The following is a 21,176-nucleotide window of genomic DNA, read 5'->3' on the forward strand; positions in this document are numbered from 1 at the left end:
GAGAAGGTGACGGGGGAGGGAGCGCCCAGAGGGAGAGCCGTCCTGCCTGGGACACACGGCCTGACGCCTGACGGCCAATGGGGGCACGCGAGCCTCCTCTTTCCCGTCTGCCAGAGGCAATAACAATCCACATTGCAGAAATGGCTTTCAGAGGAACTGCTTCCACCTCCTGCCTTGCACGAGACCGGGACCGAGGCTCAGTGTGGGAAAGCGCCAAGCCGGAGGGCGCCTGACCTTCTGACCCACCGCAGCCTCCCACGCTTGTGGCCTCAATGCCACACACGCTTTTCCAACCCCACAACTTGAACTGTACACGTGAACACCGTGACACGTGCTACCTCAGCTCACACAGTCGCAACAGACTGGGGCTCAGAGAGGGTGAGCGCCATGCCCAGGGCCACACAGCTGGCCCACCCAGAGCTGGGTGGGATTCATCTGAACCCAGATTCAGGGCCATGGGAACAGAGGCCCGGGAACTGACCACACATATCTGGCCCTGATGTCTCCAGGAGAAACCACAAGTCTCTCCAAGGGGCTCAGGACCACCTCCTACAGGAAGCCTTCTGCCTGGCTGCCTCTCCCTCATGGCTAACTGGTGCTGTGGGAAGGCAGGGGCTGCTGAGAGCCCAAGACTGGTGGGGCAGGGGCCTGGTGTCTGGATCCTATGAGGCCCTGCTGTGCTGTGTGACCTTGGCTTGAGCCACCAGCCCTCTCTGAGCCCGCGCCCAGGAAGAGAAGGTATATTTGCGGGGGCATGGTTCTTGGTGCAGGGGGTGTGAGCCGCAGGTCTCTGCCCCAAGTGCAGGAAGGGTGGCCACTAAGAGCCCCAGGAAAAGCTTTCTCACACCTGGAGCCTTTATTTAGCACCAACTGTGTGCGCCCCTCAACAATCCTGTGAGACACTGCCCAAAGAGAAAGCAACAGGGTCAGAGAGAGAATGCAGTGCCCCAAGGCCACAGGCCAGTCGGTGCCTGGGGCTGTGCCGTCCTCAGGCAGGGAGTCCCGGGGAGGCTGTGTGTACCCAGTGGCCGGGGGCCCGTGGGACACCCCCACACCTGGTCCCGACCTCTGCCAGCTCCAGCTTGCCCTCCTCCACCTCTAAGGCACGTGTTTACATGACTAATGCCTGCCTCAGTTTCCACATCTGTAAAAGGGGCCCGATTCTACTGCCTGCCTAGTACAGCTGTTAGTCTACGCACAGGGTGCAGAGCCGGGACCAGCACACCAACGTGCTCATGGGTGCACACATCCTGCACGGACACACGGCCTGGGGTGCGGGTACGTGTTATTCCAGGAGCGTCGTGGTACGTACACACCTGGCCTCACTTTGTTTCCCCAGAAACAGGTTCTGAGTCAAGGATTTGGGGGCAGGTAGTTTACCTGGGAGGTGGACCCAGAGAGGTGACCAGGGAGGGGCAGCAGCGGGAAGGCAGTGCATGGGAGGCGGGGCTGCAGTGGCCTGGAGTCTGGATATGCTGTGTTTCACTCCACAGCTGTGCAGCCACTCACACAGAGACCAGGGCGCGAGGGACGAAGCTGGCAGCCCGCTGCTCACACCGGGCAGCGCATGTCTGTGCGTCCCTGCTCCCCCGCGGGAACACACCAAAGGCACGTGGGCTGTGTCCTCACGAGAATGCATCTGTGCCTACGTCACGCCGAGGCTGGACACAGGGGGTGAGGCTCCGTGCGCCTGCTCTTGCACATGTGTATGCGTATGTGCGAGCTGTGTGTGCGCACACGTGTGCACAAGGTATGGCACAGGCACGCACACACGTTCAGGCTACGTGCGTGTGCACGCACCGAAGCCCCTCACCCAGCCCTGGCCGTGGCTGTGTGGTGGTGGAGATGGTCTGGTCACCTTGGCAACTGGCTGAGCTGGGGCAGCCTTGCTTCAAAAGAAAAAAAAAAAAAAAAAAAAAATCAAACCACTGAACACAAAGAAGAGAAGGAGCTGGAGGGCTGTGAGGGTGAGGCGCAGCCCCAGGCTCCGCTCACGGCTCCCACCGCACCCCGGCCCACCTGTCCCAACCCAGCGAGGGCTGCCACAGGTCCCGGGACCCAGCGGGCGGACAGCCCCTGGTGTGGGGGGTCCCTTCAGAGTCCCGGGGAGCCCACCAGGGATGGCAGCAGTCAGGGACCGGGTGGGCCCCCCACTCTACAGACTCACCAAGCCCCGGAAGAGGGCACCCTAGACACCAGGCACTTTGCAGACCAGGGGACGCTGGGCCGAGCCACACACAGCCACCCTCTCTGGACAGTTAACGCACTAACGGCACGCGCTGCCTCGTGGCCAGTGCATTAGCCCAGATCGTGTGATGATTTATTCACGAGCTCCTATCCCCTTCCCATCCCCGCGGCCAGCTCGCCAGCCTCGCTGCCTCTGCTGGGTGGGGAGGGAGGGCCCGGCCAGACGCTTCCCTATCTCGCTCGCAAACATTGCACGCTATTTATATCTCATCAGACAGCGTGCACGGGGATGAAACCGCCGGCGCTCTGCACCCCGCGAGCAGCCAGGAGCTGAGACCCCGACACGGGCTGCGTCAGGCAGAAGTGCGAGGTGCTCACACCGGCCTGCGCTCACATCTACAGGGGCTTTGCCCTACCTGCCTCCCTGTGCCCTGAGAAAGCCTGTAAGGAAGAGTCTGCTGTTGTCCCCATCTGACAGATGAGGAAACTGAGGTTTGGAGAGCCGAAGTGACTCACCCGAGGCCACACAGCCTGTAGGAGGCAGAGCTGGGCACTAAACGCAGCCAAGCCGCCCCAAAGCCTGGGCCTTTACTGCACAGCATCTGACCTCCCTAACTGAGTCCCAGAGCAGCCCTATGATTCCCGTTTTACGGAAGAGGAAACTGAGGCTCAGAGAGGTGAAGTGACTTGCCCAGGGTCACACAGCCAGGAACGGAAGCCAGATGTGTGACCCTGATAATGTGCCCCAATCCATGCCCTGTGCGAACCCCCTGACGCGTGCAGGGAACAGCCCCAGGGGGATGAGAATGGCTCAGGGCAGTCAGTCCCCACTGCTACCTGAAGCAGAAGCCATGTGGGGCCGCTTCACGTTGTGAGGCGACCCTGCCTCAAAGCCCAGCCCACCTTCCAGACACCAGGGGAGGGCAGCTTGCCTGGTTCTGGTACCTCCAAGGACCCAGCTACCAGCACAGTGTGAAGGGCCCTCGAACCCTAGCGCTGACCTCCGCTCGTCACCCTCACGGAGAAGGTGCCTCTCGCCTGGCCCTCGAACCCTAGCGCTGACCTCCGGTCATCACCCTCACGGAGAAGGTGCCCCTCGCCTGGCCACATCGGCATTAGAGCAGGGAACTCTGGAAAGCCCCTGCCGACCTCCACCCCCTGGGCAACCCCTGACCTTGGCTTCTCCTGAGACCCTGGGAACGGAGCCAGCTAGAGGTCCGGAGGGCAGTGCGGCCGCCTCGCAGCTCCTGTGTCCTCATGCGTACGACAGGCACCAGCAGGCCCTCTGAGGGTGGGGTGGGCACGCAAGACGTGGCACCCAGCACAAGGCCTTCACACAAGAACCCCTCAGCAAGCGGTCATGGCGCTGGCTTTCACGTCGTCTGCAAAGCACGAAGCGGCCCGCCTGCCGAACCACAGAGCTGCACGGGCTTTGCAGGGTGCCAGTTCTGAGTTCCAGTTCCAACTCCGACTCCTTGGTTGTGTGCCTCACGCACCTGGCAGCCCCCCTCTGAGCCCTGGTGTCCCTGCCTTGCCCACGGGCCTGTCCAGGTGTGCTCCGGCCTCAGCGAGCCCTTGAGAGCCAGACAGCCCCTCACCCCACCCGACTCCAGGCCAGGGCAGCTGGGACCTCTGAGTGACACCTCGGCCCGGGCCTGGCCGCGGGGGCCCAAAGAGCGACCACGCTACGTATCCCCTCACCCCCAGCCTGGAGCCCTGAGCCTCTAGATCTGACTGTCACCCAGCCCAGGGCCGGGCACGAGCGAGGGCAGATGGCGGTAAGGAGTGCCCATGCTCTCTGGGCATCTGCCACATGCCTACCTGGAACCCGGGGACTTTACCTGGATGTCCTCATTTAAGCCTCACGAGAGTCCTGCTTTGACATCGGAGGAAACCGAGGCACAGGAAGATGGCCTCTGAACATTGGAGACCATGTGGGCTACGGCCCAGACCCCACCCCCTTCTCTGTTCCACCTGTGGGGTGGCAGGAGAAGCCAGCACTAGTGACCGGCAATGCCCTGCAGTGGGGACGGCTCCCTTGACTCTCAGTGGCACCCCCGGCCCCGAGCTTTGGGGAGCCATGTCCTGGCCCAAACGCAGGGCCCTCAGTGCTCGGCGTGGCAGCTGGAGGGTGGAGCAGTAGGTGCATGGGGGCTGCACTCCCGGCCTCTGAAGCCCCATCTGTATAATGGGTGGTAGGGACCAGCCCGGCACCTGGCCAAGTGGGCACTCAGCCGTCAGCTATGGAAGGGAGGGCTGGAGGGGCCCTAACGGCCCAGCGTCCACCAGTCTCCCGCCACTCAAGCCTCCACCTCCTACTGGCAGGTCAACCCAGGCAGGGGTCTGGGGCCCCCAGAGGGGCACTCAAGGTCCCAGCACCAGATTGATGGCCATCGGACCGTGATGGCCCCATAAGCAAGGAAGAAAAGGCACCCCAGGCCTTGCACAAAGGCAGGGAGTCGCAGAGACTCTGTGCCCACGAGGAAGGGCGGCACAGGGGCGGGGGTGAGCAGCGACGCGGGGGCAGACCGCGTGGGGCCCTGAAGCTGGCCTTCTGACGGCTTCCCCATCAGCCACAGCCACACTCCCAGACAGGCTCAGAGGAGCACCTCGGGCCCCAGAAAATCCCTTAACCTTTCTGAGCCTCATGCTTTCCTCTGTAAACGGGGGTAAAGAGAGTACCGGCGCCTTCCGGGGTCACCACAGCAAAGCAACGTGTCGACATCCACCAAAGTCCGAAGCAGCGCGAGCTTCCAGGAACGTCCTTTCCTGAGACCCCGGAGCCCACACCCTCCCTCCAGCCAGGGGTGTCGGGGGGATCCTGAGGCGGGGTGACGGGAGCCACAGAACCCACGAGCCAGGGAGACGCTGGGAGCAGAGTGATGGGACAGGAGACCACAAAAGACACGGGGACCTAAAAGCTACCGAGGGTCAAAACACAGAGCACGGGGCGGCTCGGCCCTTCCCCACCTGTGCCATCGGTCATACCCGCCTCACTGGTCACAGCGCACGCACTCCTCGTGCCCGCTTACACACTCAGACACGCGCCCGCCACACAGTCAGGGGCCTGCACGGCCGCAGCACACACAGCGAAGCACCCCGTACTGTCTACACAGCCTGCCATTCGGATGGCCCGGCCCCGCCTACACGGCTGGTCCCAGGCCCACCCTCTGAACCCACGTGCTTGGGCTCCACCCCCTGAGGATGCTGTGCTGTAAGGAGGGGCACAGAAAGGAGGGTGGGGGTCCATGAGACCCTCCACTCCTGCAGCGCCAGCCCCCAGACCAAGGGGAAGCAGGTGGCTGGGACTCCCTCCGAATCCAGCCACCGGCACAGCCCTGATGGGAGCTCCTGCAGGCTCCTCGGCACTGACAGGCTGATTAGGGGGTGGGGGATCAGCTGTGCCCCCGCCTCCCACCCGGAGCAGCTGCAGCCTTTGTGGGGTGCAGAGAGAGGGGCTCCTGTCCCCTGCCAGCCTTTCTGTCCTCCCAGCAGCAGGCAGACCCCCCCTTCCCTGGGGAGCCCACCCATGCCTGCTGGGCACACACACGTCCACATCTGTGCCCCTCAACTGAGCACCTACTGTGTGCCAGGCCTGCGGGACCCCGGGGTCCCACGGCTCCACTGGGACCCCGAGTGGGTGGCGTGACTCCCACCGCACGCCCACGGGCTCAGGGGGCTCAGCCCCTCGACACAGATCACCTTGGTTCACTGCGATCCACTTTTATGAGGAGACACGTGAAAGAGACATGAGCCCAGCTGCAGCCCGCCAGACCCCGGCCAGCTCCTCCCCAATTCCACGAGGGTCTCTGCTCAGACGGCCCTACCCTCTCACATGTTCCCTGATCACTAATTCAGGAGTCTATGCTCAGTTGCCCACGGACACGTGAGGGCAGGGATTCTCTTTTTTTCTCAAGAGTGGTTTTCAGAGCAGTTTTAGGTTTACAACAAAACTGAGGGGAGGGCACAGAGATTTCCCACACACCCCGACCCCGCACACGCACAGCCTCCCCACCGGCAACACCCGTCCACACAGCGGGACCTTCGCCGCCATCAGTGAACCTGCGCTGACAGGTCAGCATCGCCCGAAGGCCACAGTTTACCTCGCGGCTCACCCTTGGTGCTGTACTTTCTGTGGGTCTGGACAAATGTACAAAGACTTGTATCCACCATGACAGTGTCACACAGAACAGCTCACTGCCCTAAATATCCCGTGCTCTGCCTGTCCGTCTCCCCTTCGCCACCCCGGCAACCGCTGATCTGCCTGCTGTCTCCACCGTTCTGCCTTTGCCGGAACATCATATAGCTGGAATCACACAGCATGTAGCCCTTTAGGACCGGCTTCTTTCACTGAGTCATATGCATTTAGGGTTCTTCCACGTGTTTCCATGGCCTGACAGCTCGTTTCTTTTTAGTGCTGAAAGATACTGCACTGTCAGGATGGACCACGGTTTATTTATCCATCACCTACTGAGGGACATCTTGGTTGCTTCCAAGTTTTGACAATAACCAATAAAGCTGCTGTAAACACCTGCCTGCGGCGTTTGGTGTGGATGTAAGTTTCAGCTTCCTTGGGTAAATACCAAGGGTTAGAGTTAGGGTTGCTGGGTCACACGGTAAAGTATGCTTAGTCTTGTAAGAAACTGCTGAACTCTTCCGAAGTGACTGCAGCCTTTTGCATTCCCATCAGCAGTGATGAGGGTTCCACGTCTTCACCAGCCATTCTGAAGGTATGTGGTGGTATCTTACTGTTGTTTTAACTTACATTTCCCTGCTGACAAATGATGTGGGGCATCTCTTCTTTTTTTTTTTTAATATTTATTTATTTGGCCACATGGGGTCTTAGTTGAGGCACGCGGGATCTCTCTTTGTGGCACGTGGGCTTCTCTCTAGTTGTGACGTGCAGGTTTTTCTCTCTCCAGTTGTGGCACGCGGGCTCCAGAGCGCGTAGGCTCTGTAGTTTGAGGTACGCGGGCTCTCTCGTTGATGTGCACAAGCTCAGTAGTTGTGGCATGTGGGATCTTAGTTCCCTGACCAGGGATCAAACCCTGCACTGGAAGGCGGACTCTTTACCACTGGCCCACCAGGGAAGTCTCTAGAGCATCTTTTCATATGTTTACTTGCCATCTGTATATCTTCTTTGCCGAGGTGTCTGTTCACATCTTTGGCCCATTTTTTCCTATTGTCTGTTTGTCGTTTGTTCTCTATTGTTGAGTTTCAAGAGTTCTTTATTTTGGATAACAGCCCTTCATCAGATGTGTCTTTTGCAAATATTTTCTCCCTGTTTGTAGCTTGTCTTCTAATTCTCTCAACGTTGTCTTTCCCAGAGCAGAAGTTTTTAATTTTCATGAAGTCCAGCTTGTCAATTATTTCTCTCATAGATCATGCCTTTGATATTGTATCTAAAAAGGCACATCGATACCCAAGGTCATCGAGGTTTTCTCTTTCTCTATCTTCTAGGAATTTCATAGCTTTGTGCTTTACGTACATTTAGGATCCATTTTGAGTTAATTCATGTGAAGGGTGTGTGGTCCGTGTTTAGATTAACTTCTTTGCGTGTGGACATCCAGTTCTTCCAGCACCATTTGTTGAAAGACTATCCTTGCTCCACTGTGTTGCCTTTGCTTCTTTGTCAGCGATCTGTTGACTATATTTGTGTGTGTCTATTTCTGGGCTCTCTACTTTGCTCCATTGATCTGTCTGTCCTGTTGCCAACCCCACACGTCTTGATCACTGTAGCTTTATAGTTAAGTCTTTTTTAAAAAATAAATTTATTTATTATTTTTAAAATTTATTTATTCTTGGCTGTGTTGGGTCTTCGTTGCAGTACGCAGGCTTCTCATTGCGGTGGCTTCTCTTGTTGCGGAGCACAGGCTCTAGGCGCACGGGCTTCAGTAGTTGTGGCATGCGGGCTCAGTCGTTGTGGCTCACAGGCTCAGTAGTTGTGGCGCATGGGCTTATTTGCTCCGTGGCGTGTGGGATCCTCCCGGACCAGGGCTCGAACCCGTGTCCCCTGTATTGGCAGGCGGATTCTGAACCACTGCACCACCAGGGAAGTCCCTATAGTAAGTCTTTAAGTCAGTTAGTGTCAGTTCTACAATTTTGTTCTTCTCCTTCAGTACTGTGTTGGCTGTTTTGGGCCCTTTGCCTCGCCATATAAACTTTAGAATTAGTTTGTCGATATCCATAAAATAACTTTCTGGGATTTTGATTGGGAATGCATTGAATCTATAGATCAAGTTGGGAATAACTGATGTCTAACAATATTGAGTCTTCCTATCCATGTACGTGGAATATCTCTCCATTTATTTAGTTTTTCTTTGATTTCATTCATCAGGGTTTTGTTGGATTTATACCTCGGTGGTTTATTTGGGGGGGGGGGTGCTAATAGAAATGGTATTGTGATTTTAATTTTAGATTTCACTTGTTTACTGCTGGTATATAGGAAACTGATTGACTTTTGTACATTAACCTTGTATCCTGCAACCTTGCTAAAACTGCTTATTAGTTCCTGGAGTTTTCTTGTCGATTTTTTCATATTTTCTACATAGATGATCATGTCATTCGTGAATAGAGACAGTTTTGTGTCTTCCTCCCCAATGTGTATACCTTTTATTTCCTTTTCTTGTCTTATCTCATCAGCCAGGATTTCCAGTACGATGTTGAAAAGCACTGGTGAGACAGGACTTCCTTGCCTTGTTCCTAGTGGGAAAGCCAAGCTTCTCATCATTAAGTATGATGTCAGCTCCAGGATTTTTGTAGGTGCCTTTACCAAGTTGAGAAAGTTTCCCTCTGTTCCTAGTTTACTGAGAGTTTTTACTGCAGATGGATGCCGGCAGGGCTTTGTTTTGTCCCCTGGCGTGTCCTGGTGCTTGGAGGCAGTGCCAGCCCATGGCAGGCCCTCCGTGATCTCCTTTGGAAGGAACAGGTGCAGGGTGTAGGGAAGGGGCTAGCGGGGAGAGGGAGACACCACAGCAATGGCCTTGGGTAGGTGAAGGCAGAGGGGCCAAGTGGCCATGGGGGACAACAACCCATCCACAGGAAAGGGATGGAGGCACGGTGAGGGGCTGCAGGTGGCGGGAGGTGGGAGCTGCAAGGTTCTCCTCTGACTTTCTCAGTAATGAGGAGGCCACACTGTCAGCTGAGACTCCAGGACCCTGGAGAGCCTCAGGAGGCAGGGCCCCCGGACCAAGAGGCCAGGTTCTGGGTGGAAAGGGGGCAGGTCTGGGGCCAGAGCCCCAAGCTCGGAAGCAAGAGAGGGGTCCATGAGGCCCCAGGGCAGTGCAGGCTGCAACTGGACTCAGGGGCTCACGTCCTTTAAGTCTGGTTTCCTGCATGTCCAGGAGGGATAAGGTGGGCTCAGGAGGCAGATGGCAGGGGACCAGGGCACCAGGGGTGGTTCTGAAGGGCTCTCTAAGGTCCACTGGCTGGACACTCACCCTGGGAGGCCTCCTGCTGGGCCAGGCCAGAGCCCCTTCCCTGGGGCACCTGCTCTGCTCCACAAGCCCCAGCATCCCCACTTCTGCAGAGACTTCGCTCAGGCCACGCGGATGCATTTCCCCCGGGTTCAAAGTCGAGCGGTGAGTGAATCGGCCACCCTGCTGTCTCCCCAAGCAGCAAAGGTTCGCGTGCAGGTCTGTGGAAAGCCCAGCATGCCCACGACGCAGCCACGGGAGTGGGGGGGGTCTCCCGGGACATGGGGCTCTCGGACAGATGTGAGCCCCACCGCTGCCTGAGAAATGGACAGAGGGGGCACGACCCGCACGCCGAGAACTTAAATCTTTCCCTTGCACGAGCCTCCCAGTACAGAGCAGGCACTCAAATAATGGTCTGTCTTTCTATCCTAGTCCGGTGAGGGTAAAAACGAGGGAGACTGGACCAGCCCCATGTCCTGTGGCTGAGGTCACAGGGGATGGAGGGTGGCAGGTCATTCAGTCCCTCCCCCCTTGGGGCCTCAGTCTCTCCACCTGTAAAGTGGACAGGACTCTGAGAACCCTCCTCCATCATCTAGATTTCTGAAACAGTTCTAACACCGGGCACACACAATCACAGTTTGAACGGGGCAAACTTGGCCCCATTTCTCAGAGTAGGGAAGTGAGGCTCAGAGAGGTGAAGCTGCTTGCCTGGAGTCACACAGCAGGGGGGCATGGGGGGCTGCCCCATTTAAATCCAGGCTAACCTGGCTCATGCCCAACACTGCACCTCCCAGATCCTCAGCCCAGGTCTCGGCCTGCCCTCAAGGGAGAGCCCTTCTTAAAGGCCCCTGTGCCTTTGGAGGCGCCGGGGGCCCAGCCGTGGGGCCCCCCGGTCTGGCCACCTGCCTCCCTCAGCACCCCATCTCTCAATCCCTGCTCCACTCCTGGCCAGTACATTTTGAGAATTAAATGAGATGATGTTCGGGAAAGCACTGAGCGCAGCGCCTGGCACCAGAAGACACCAAGTAAACAGTCATTTTCATTGTTTTGGGCGCCAAGTCTCAGTGAAACATCGCGGCACTCCCTGAGAAATAAAGGCACCCAGTGACACCACAGGCTGCTGAATCCACCACCAAGGCGGGCATTTTGCTGGAGCCCCCAAAATATCCTGCCGGTTGCCAGGAGCCAAGGGAGGGGGCTGAGGACACCCAGGCCCCCGGGGCACACGGCCTCAGTCCAGGGTATCACAGTGGTCTGTCAGCACACCAGCCATCTCCAGAGGGACTCTGCCTGGTGGCCCAGGGATGGGGCCAGGGCAGGGGGGCAGCAGGAGTGAAAGCTAGCCCTCTCCCTCCAGTGAGGAGAGTGCTGGGGGGTTTTTAATCAATTTATTTATTTAATTTTGGCCGCTCTGGGTCTTCGTTCCTGTGTGCAGGCTTTCTCTAGTTGTGGTGAGCAGGGGCTACTCTCTGTTGCGGTGCACGGGCTTCTCACTGCGGTGGCTTCTCTTGTTGCCGAGCACCAGCTCTAGGCGCACGGGCTTCAGTAGTTGTGGCACGTGGGCTCAGTAGCTGTGGCTCGCAGGCTCTAGAGCGCAGGCTCAGTAGTTGTGGCGCACGGGCTTAGTTGCTCCGCGGCATGTGGGATCTTCCCGGACCAGGGGTCGAACCAGTGTCCCCTGCCTTGACAGGCAGATTCTTAACCACTGTGCCACCAGGGAAGCTTGCAGGGAAACCAAGACACCTGAGGAGGCCCCTCGGGCTCCAGGCGCAGACAGACCGCTAGAGATGGGCTGGGCTGCTACGCGATCCCTCTGAGGCCCAGTGTTGGCATCTGGAAATAGGGCAGCTGCTTCCCACCCCTGGGGCTAGCCATGAGGACCCAACGGGATGAGAAAGGGCCTCAGGGGCACCCATCCAAGTCCCAAAGACCTCAACCTGGGGGAGGGCAAAGGTCAGGGAAATGACCACTCTGCCAGGAAGGGAACGACAGGAAGGGGTTTCAACAGGAAGAAACGCTGCACTGGCTCTAAAACAGACGCGGTGGAGGCCACAGTGGGACCCAGGCACGCTCAACTCTCCAAGGGGCGGGGACCACCCCTGGAGGGCGCAGCGGTGCTATTTCTAAAAGCTACAAAGGCACAAGCCCTCCGACCCAGCAGGGCCGCTCCTGGACTTCTTGCTTGGACAGCGCTGGCACGAGGACCTCAGTACCCAGGTGATCATGGCAGCGTTACACGTGATAACAGCCGAGGGCTGGAGGGGCCCCGGAACGAAGCAGGCTCACGAAACAGAAATCCAGCCCAGCGCAGGGAATACTGGGCAGACCTTAAAACCGTTCTGCTGGTTGATGTACTAATCAAAGGGGTCACCTACTACACCTCTCCTGTGCATACCCTTTCATCGCCCCCGGCAGCCCGATGGGGGGAAGAACCGTTCATGCCTCCATTTTGCAGATGAGCAAACTGAGACACAGAACGGTCAAGCAATCTGCCCAAGGACACACAGCTGGTAAGCGGCACAGACCAAGCATACCGTATCTGCTTGTGTCTCCAAGATACGTTGCTAAAAACTATGTTTTTCTTAAAAAAGAAAAGGTCGAGACACAGGGCAGCATATCCAGGTTGACCACGCGTAACGGGTTGAGTGACGGCTCCCCCAAAATATATGTCCACCCAGCCCAGTACCTCTGAATGTGAGTTTGTTTAGACAAAGGGTCTTTGCAGGTATAACTAAGGATGTGGAGATGAGACCAGCCTGGATAAGGATGCCCTGAGTCCAATGACAAGCGTCCTCATGAGAGGAGAGAAGACACAGGGAGCAGAAGGCCACGTGAAGACAGAGGTGCAGACTGGAGGGACGCCAAGGAACCCCGAGGGCCGCAGCAGCCCCGGGAGCCGGGAGAGGCCCGGGGTGGATCCTCGGAGGAAGCGACCCTGCCGACATCTCGATTTCGGACTCTGGCCCCCAGAACGGAGAGACAATAATGTTTTGTTTTAAGCCCCCCAGTTTGTGGTGACTTGGTATGAAAGTAGTACAGACCCCACCCGCTCCCCCCGTCATCCCACTTCTGTCTTCTCCTCTGGACCTGGCTGATGGACCACCCCATAGGACGGCTGCCCCTCGCAGGGCAGGGCAGACACGTCGGGTGTGTGGGTTTGCTCAACCACCTCGCCTCGTGTCCCCAGTTCCCAGAGGAGGAGACTGAGACCAAGGGCTCGGGTCACAGCCCCCAGGGGCGCTGCTCCCCCTTCACTCCCCATCCACCGGTGCTCGATCTGTGGCAGGGTGACTGGGGGACCCGAGGCCCACCAGGAGGGCAGCTGGGTCAGGACAGGACCCAGAGCCTGGTCACCTGGCTCTGGAGCCTCAGGGCTGGGGCATCTGCTGTAGGATCGGGGCCAGAGCCCACAGGTGCCGCAAGGCTCTGGCTGGCAGGGCCGGCAGAGGAAAGGAAGAGGGTGGCTCGGGTCTCCTCTGCTGTGAAGCCCCGAGGGAGGGGCTGGGCCGTTCCGGGGCTGTCCGGGGACTTTCGGAGGCACTGCCTCCAGTGGTTCTGAAGGCTCCTGGGACCTGGGGTGGGGGTGGGGGCAACTTGGCTGCCCCAGCCGGGCAGGTGCTTCTGACAGCTTGAGGCACAGCAGGCCGAGGTGACGGGCACGGTGAGCCTCCGGCCTGTGTGGCAGAGGGGCCGGGGGCAGGGAGAGCGGAGGCTGCCCTGGCTGCCCTGACCGCAGAGCTGAAGTGGCAAAGGGATGAGAAAGCAGATGCCCAGACGGGGCACGATGCCCACGTCCACTTCACACGCGGGGTCACTGAGGCCCGGGGCCAGCACAGGGGTGACCGACACCCCCTCGAACTTAGCCTCTCAGACCCTTTCCACAGGGGCCCTCAGTAGAGCCGGGCGGGGCGGCCCTTCCAATATCCTCTCAAGCCAGGTGACAGGAGTGACGGTGCTGGCACCCGACAGGAAGCTCAGAGGTGGGGGGGGACCGAGTCCCCAGCAGAGGCCTGCCCCTGCCGAGGACCTCGGACGCGCAGCCTGGCCCGCGCCTTCCCTGCAGGGCTCGAGCACAGCCTCAAATTTGTCCACGCTGGGCCGGGTGGGCCCTGAGGCCAGAGGGGACGGGGCCAGCCCAGGGTCAAGGACTGGGCTGCAGCAGGGTGACCTCCCCGTGGTGGCTGCACTGCTGGGGAGACCGAAAAGTGCAGGTTCCCAGGCTCCACCCCAGCCCTCGGAACCAGAATTTCTGGGGACGGAGCCAGGAGATCTGCATTCTCCAACCGCTTCCCGAGGGGGCTGAGGAAGGAGGGACCCCAGCAAAGATTCAGCACCTCTCCCGGGAGTAAGACACGCCAATTCTGCAATTCCAGGTTCTCTGTCCCAAAGAGGCCACAACTCCACGACTCAGCCCATCGCCCAGGAACTCGGGTGGCTGAGTGCTTTCCTAGACTCCACAGCTAAGATTCTGTGGTCCCAAGACTCTGAGATTCAGCCCTCAGGTCAATCAAAGGAGAGAGGATGAAGCCCCCGAGTATGGGGCCTGGGGCAGCAGCAGGGACAGCAGGGACGGGAAGATGAGAAAACACGGAAACAGGGAGGGGGAGACAGACAGAGAGAGGGCGCTGCAGCTGCTAGCAGGTGTGCACAACTACATCCACATGTTTGTTAAACACTCAGACAATCTCAAAGGTTCTCTAATGAGTCCCCTCAAAAGCATAAAGCTTTGGGGAGGGGGGGAGGGGGAGACAAGGTTTGAGAAAAAGAAATTCATTTTCTGTCCTTACGATCGTGCGATGCTTTACCGTGAGCATGTTAACACGCTTGTCATTAAAAACTGTGATAATTAGCAAGAGAATATGACAAACTCCGTGCTTCCTTAAATGTCTGTTCACTGGTTTCTTTACCCTCCCCCAATCCAGACATCAGTTCCCAGCCCCCAGCCCCAGGCACAGGGTAAAAGCAAAGATACCAGCTCCAGACTCAACAGTCAAAAGCATGAATAAGGCTGAATTCTGACCTCCTCAGGGCCTGTGTCACTAAGATTCACCAGGCAGAGACCTCTAGGGCTCTCTGAGAAGGAAAGGGAGAGGCCAGCAGGGAAAGACATGTCCAGGGGCTGGTCCCCAGGGCCTTGTGCGAGGGGGCCCAGGGCCCTGCCCACACCCTGCTTCCACAAGGCCACGGGCCAGGCCCCTGCGAAGCCCCACCTTTGAGCCCCCTCACCTGCCCCGGATCCCGGTCCCCTCGGGAGTCGCCGGCTTCCATCCACCTCTGCGCGTCGCGCGACCCAGCCAGGCCCCGCGCTCTCTGGGCCTTGCCAACCTCTCCTCCTGAGAAGGGGCTGGACGGAGCCAGCTCCCCGCGGGGCCCCCAGTCCTCCTAGCCCCCCCTGGCCCGGCTTGGCCTGGAACCAAGAGCCCACAGGCACAGGGTCGGGGGCAGGGGGGTGGCGCGGCTGCTACCTCCCAGAACGCCAGCTGCCAGCAGCGATTTATTTTTGCCTTAAGTGCCGGAGAATTGCAGGGCTGGAACCGCCAGCTCAGGGGGCTTGGGCTGCAGCTGGAAGGAGAGGGAGGTGGGCAGGGTGGGGGGCGCACAGCCCCTCCGTGACCTCGGCCGTTCACGCACACGCACACACACGCGTGCGTGCACACACACAGAGCGCGGTACCTCGCTATCTCCACATGCCCCCCGCCCCCCCGCACCAGCCCAGCTCTGCTGGCGAAGCCACCAAGCAGCTGTGAGGAGGCTTCGGGGGCAGAGGGTCCCAAGCGCTGTCCCCCACTTGCTGCCACCTCTGGCCGGGGCTGCCCTCTTGGGCCGCAGGCTGCCCACTCCCACCGCGGGGACGTCCTCACAACGTGGGGCCACAGCCCCAGGCGAGCTGCAGGGGGCCCGGCTCCGCCCCAGAGGGGAGCTCAGGAGACAGGGCCTGCCCTGCACCCAAGGGAGACCGACAACAAACAAGAGGAAACATAGCGTGGCAGACTGCGCTAAGTTCCACGGAGAAGAAAGCCGAGAAGGCGCGGGGAAGGGAGGCTGCCGTGTTGCCCAGGGAGCCAGGAGAGGCGCGGGGAGTAGGCGGCGTCTGGGCAAGAGCTGAGAGCAGTGAGGGAGGGCCCCGTGGAGCTCCGGCGAGGGCAGCTGGGGGCACGGGGCAAAGGCCCAGGCCGAGGAGGCACCGCGGGCGGGAGGCCGGCGGCCTGGGCGGAAGAGGGGAGTGCAGGCGGCAACAGGGCCAAGCTGCGGGCCCGGCGGACCAGGGTGAGGAGGGTCCAGACCCCAAGACCCTAGAGGCCACGCCAAGGGAAACGTGGCTGGCGCTGCAGGGCTGAAGGCTAGTCAGGGGCTGGACCAGGGTCCCCAGGGCGCCCACAGCCTCACGCGGCCTTTGCAGCTGCTACTTCAGCAGCTGGGCAGGAAGCCTCGAGATGCAGAACATCGGTGGGGTGAGAGGAGGAAGTGGGTTGGGGAGGGGGTAGAGCTGACACACTAGGAGGGGGAGGCCCTCTTCTCCCATAGAACCCTCGCCTACCCTCTCTGGGCCTCAGTTTCCCCCCTGTCCAAGGGAAGGCTGGACTGGATGGCGGATACCAAGGCTCTGGCGTCGCAGAGGCTCACATGCCCTCCTCCATGGAGCCCCGCCTTTCCGCACCCCATTTCTGTTGAGACTCCCCCAAAGGCACACGCAGAGGTTCACATTTCCACTCTCCCATCCTGGGTGCTCTCAGAAGCCTCCCCACCTGGCGCTCTGATCCCACTTCACAGATGATAAACTGAGACCCAAGAGAAGTGACCGGGCCACAGTCAGACCCCCGGCCTCGCTCACCCTAGCCGTCTGCCCTAAAGTCTCCCCCGAAAGAATGAGACAAGCGGCCAGGTCAAGGGCCAGGTCTCCATTTACTCAACACCCATTTATTAGGCACCTTCTGTATGCCAGACACTGCACTGGGGCCACAGCTGAGCAGCGGGCCACAGGGCCTCCACCCCAGGAGCTCACAGCCCCACCACAGCCCCCAGTGAGGCCTCAGCAAGCAGCAGAGAAAACAGCCCAGACACAGACCCACCAATTATTTACTGAGCACCTACTACACGCCAGGCCTTAACCAGGTCCCGAGGACACAGCAACCTGGAATCTGGGATGGCAGGCAGGCACCAGGGCCCGCAGGGGACCAGCCCTGGGCGGGTAGGGGGGCAGCCCCCACAGACAGTGGGGCACACGGATGCATTCTGCGCAGGCTGTCTGTGGGATGCAGGAAGGCGGGCTCTGGGTCCGAGCCGCGTTCCAGTCTCTCCCAGAGCCTCCCTGGCCTCACGGAGCTACTGCCATCCTCTGCACTAGCAGACCATTAGGAAATTAAATCAGCCGGCAGAGTGCTGGGCCCTCAGCCAGTGCCCAGCGAGGGCTCCAGTTCTGCCCTCGGCCCCAGATCCTCTGGAAAACCCTCCTGCCTGGCCAGCCCCACCCCCAGCCCCAGCCCCACGGCTCCTCTGAAGCCTCCGGGCCTCCTGCCCTGCCTGCGGCCCAGTTTCAGCCTGGCTTTCTTTCATCTCTGGCCTTCCCCTGGCTGCCTCCCTGCCACACTGCCAACTCCCCTGGAGCAGCCATCCCGTGGACCGAGCCCACATGTCGCACACCTTCCGAGTGGCCAGCCAGCCTCTACCCCTCTTGCTGCCCACGAGCTGCCTCTGTCCCAGCCTCTCCTCCATGCCAGCCCGAGACAGGGCTCCAGCTGCAGCCCCAGGGCAGGGGCAGGTGTGCCCAGGCGTCACTCACAGCAAGAGCCCCGGCAGGGACCCAGCAACAGGCACCAGTTGCACCTGTCGGAGGGACGGCCCAGCCCGAGCTGGGAGCAGTGAGCCCGAGAGTGGACACCAGGTGGGCCCCGAGGGGGCTCCAGCAGCCTCCGGCCTGGAGCCAGACAAGGGCCACAGAGGTTGCTGGGAGTGACGATGCAGTTGCTTCCACCCTAGACGCTGTGCCAAGGCCTCCTGGTGCCGGGCCCGGTGCTGCCAGCCGTGGCCCAGGGCACCGGAGGCCTCGCCAGGCCAGAGGCCTGCCCGCAGGCAGAGCCGGTCCCAGTGCTGCATAACTGCAGGGCGCTGCTGTCACTGTTAGTGTTGTTCCTGTTACCACCGCTGTCACTATTACTTCACTGCCTCGGGGCCACCAGTGCTACCTTGTCCTGCTCTGGGCAGACTTGAGAGGAGGGACACCACGGCCCTGAGGCAGGAAGCCTGGCAGGGCGGCCCTCTGGCCTGGAGAGAGCTAGGTGGAGGCTTCCGCTCAAAGCCCTGGCTTGCTGTGCGGCTTTGGGCAAGATCCTGCCCCTCTCTGGGCACCTTGTCCTCACAGCACAGCACAGTTCACTGAACATCCTTCCACCAGGCACACACCTCGAGGAGGGGTCGCCTCCTAAGCAACCTGAAGGCTGACGGGGGTCTGACACGGCAACTGGGCTTGGGAGGGGCGTCCAGGGATAGGCCGACAAACTTAGGCTCTGCCCCTTTGGCCGAGGGAAGGTCCCTCCCCTTCAGGGCTGGGAGGGGGCTCTGCTGTGCCCTCATCTGGAGAGGGGGGCACAAGGAGGGAGTCCGGGACTGGAAATTCGGGTCTGCCAGGTTAGTGCCAACACCCAGCATCTATAGAGTGCCCAGTACACGCGCTCAGCGGCACACCCGTAGAGAGGAGGGCCCTCCCCTGTTGTCCAGCACGCTGGAGGCCCCTTCTTGTCCCCAGGGGTGCACAAGCACCCTGCTCTCCCTCAGGGGTCTGGGGCCCACATGACTGCAGCCCTTCCGAGGCCCCCTCCTGGAGCTGCCGACACCCGGCCCCCTACCTGGAGGGGAGGGGCCGCCAGAAGGCTGAGGGGCGGATCACGCTGAGGAGTTTCTCTGGGGGTCCCAGCGCGCGCTGAGGGCGCTCTTCTCACAACGGGGGGAGGAGCTGGCCGCAAAGAGACCACACGCCCCCACCGCTCCTCGGGCTCTCCCCTCCCTGGCGCTCTCCAGCCACGCGGTGGCGGTCCAGGGCGGAGACCTGCGATGAGGGGCTGCAGAGGAGCACAGGCAGAGGCTGAGGTCCGAATGGGGCGGCAGCCGGGGCCTGGCCGTCCTCGGCACCTAGGGAGCGGGCGAGGGGTAGGCTGGAGGCTACCGCCTTCTGGGTTCGCACCTTCGAGGAGGCGGCTGCTGATTTCAGCGGCGTGTGGGCGCCTCTGCGCTCCCCGGAGACGGAGCCTGCGAACCCGGGCTCCGCGACGCGGATATGGGGGGCTGGAGGTCCCCAGCACTTTATTCCAGGGTCCGTCCTGGGCACGGGGAGCAGAGAAGGACGGAGCAAAGGTCCCAGGCAGTGCAGGGCTCCCGGATGAAGAGCTGCTGGGGAAACGGGGAGCAGGGTGGCCCCGGTCTCAGCAGATCCAGGCCGCGGGGAGGCAGGAGAACCTCCCAGAACCAAAGACCACCTCCAAAGAGACACTTTCCTGTGACCTCCAGTCTTGAACACAGGTTTTAAAAATGTTCACATGACATGTGCACACTCCACCGGAACAGGCAGCACAGACACCCACTGGGGCCTCAAATCCCATGCGAAGCCCCGCAGGAACTCCCCACCCAGTTGCCGCTGGTTCCCCCGCCCCGCGCCCCTCCCCGCGCCCCAGGACAACCAGAGCAGACGTCAGCACTGTGAGGGGACCCCGGCCCTGAAACCCGCGGGGCCTCTCAGCCGAGCGACCACCCCTGAGCGATCAAGGCCGACTTGTACAAGCGAAAAAAGGTGCGGCTGGACTCCTCGGCTGGCGCCCTCGAGTGCCAGAGGACCACACCGTTTCCAGAATATCTTTACTCCAACAGAGCGCAGGAGGTGGGAAAGACCGACGACTCCAAGGACCCGCAGCCCTTGGGCCTGGGGGCATTTGCCGGGCCGCCCGTAGTCCGCGCCCCGGTCGGGGGGTCTCCGGGGAAGGTCACTCGTAAGACTGACACCGCCTGCGGAAGCGCCTCCCCACGCTCCCTCCCGAGCCCCCTCGTGCGAGGCGTTCAGAGGGGGGCCGAGGGCGCCTCAAAGTTTCCCGGAGCGCCCCCAAGACGAAGGTTAGCAAGGAGCAAAGTTCCCTGGCGGCGGTGGCTGGAGACATGGCAGAGGAGAAAAGCTCGCAGTCAGCATTTCCTGCTAACGCTCACCAGGGAGGGGGAAGAAAAAAAAAAAAAAAAAAAGCAGAAAACGAGAGGTCGAACAGACCCCGCCGCCCCACCTTCCCAATTGCTGCACCTCCTCGTGCTCGCTCGGCCGGGAAGGGGGCCCGCGAGGAGCTGGAGCCGGGTCCCCCGGCGCTTACCTCGGTCAGTGCCCCGGGCGCGGCGCGCTCCGCGTCCTCCGAGCTCCGGGCGGCCGTTCCTGGCCCCGGCAGCCGCCGCGCTGCCTGCATCGCCGCCGCCGCCTCAGGGCAGCCCCCGGGGGCGCTCCATGCTGAGGGGAGCGTCTGTGCGGGGCGCCAATCGCCCCGGTCCGGTCGCGGGGCGGGGGCGCGCGCCTGGACGGCGCCCCCAGTCGCGGGGCGCACGCTCCGGTCGGCGCGGCTGGCGTCCGTCCCTCCGTCCCGCGGCGCGTGCGGCCGACCCACCCCCTCCCCCGCCGGCTGTTATCTGATCCCGGGCTGGGCCGGGCGCGCTCCCCCACGCCCAGGCGCCCCGCGTCTCCACGCCCGCTCCGGCCCCTCCGGCTACTCGCCCTCGCCCTCGGCTGCCGTTCCCGGGAAGGCGGTGGCAGCGGCAAGGCCCGGAGAAGGCGGGGAGAGCGCAATGGAGGGCGAGGAGGCGGCGGGAAGCTGAGGCTCGGCGCGCACCCAGCTCCGCGCCCGGCTGTCACCAGAACCCAGCTCGGCAACAACTCTAACTCTCCGCGGAGAGAACGCCCGCCCCGCGCCGTGCCGCCGCTGCCCCCGCCCACCCAGCCCAGGCCTGGCCCGGCGTCCCCGGCCCCGGCCCCCCTCCACACACAGACACACGGCCAGCCACTTGCGCACTGGAGCGCGCGCGCGCGTGCACACACACACACACGGAGGCCTGTCCGCCCAGAGACCCACACAGGTGCATGGCGAGCGCACACACAGGAAAGGAAATCTTGCACACACACGTGTGCGCACAGCCGAGTACACAAGCTCAGGCATCTGGATCCACACATGCAAAATGCATGCCGTGACATGCGTGATGGTTGCAGGTGCAATACACACTCATACGTGCACGTGCAAGGGTGGCAGCTGCAGGAGGGCACATGTGCACACAGGTCCCAGCCTGTACATTCCCATGGACTCCTTTCCCGTTGCGCCCCAGGCATGCACACTCGGACACAAGCGTTTCCCCCTCTTTAATAGCATCTCTCTCCTCATCTGGCGCTCTGCTTGGCGTTTTCCTCTCCTGCTTTCTCTGCAGACCTGACCCCCATGTGACCCTCTTCTCTTGCCACCCCTGCCTCTGCCTCTTCCCAGCCTGTCCCCGCAAGCCCTGCCCTCCAAGCCTCCTGGGGCCTATTGTCTGGGCCTCAGATCTCTCAGCCTTGGGCAGGGCCCA

General features: G+C 61.0%; 1 protein-coding gene across 1 annotated transcript in view; it reads right to left on the bottom strand.

Annotated features, from left to right (window-relative positions):
* Positions 1-20,237, bottom strand: part of KCNJ12 (potassium inwardly rectifying channel subfamily J member 12) — a 36,890-nt gene extending 16,653 nt beyond the window's left edge. Inside the window, exon 1 of the mRNA XM_033847624.2 lies at positions 19,946-20,237. The gene's annotated coding sequence lies outside the window, so the exon portion shown is untranslated. The remainder of the gene's footprint in view (positions 1-19,945) is intronic.
* Positions 20,238-21,176: the final 939 nt, after the last annotated feature.

The sequence above is a fragment of the Tursiops truncatus genome, chromosome 20, assembly GCF_011762595.2.
Source record: "Tursiops truncatus isolate mTurTru1 chromosome 20, mTurTru1.mat.Y, whole genome shotgun sequence".
Classification (NCBI taxonomy): Eukaryota; Metazoa; Chordata; class Mammalia; order Artiodactyla; family Delphinidae; genus Tursiops; species Tursiops truncatus.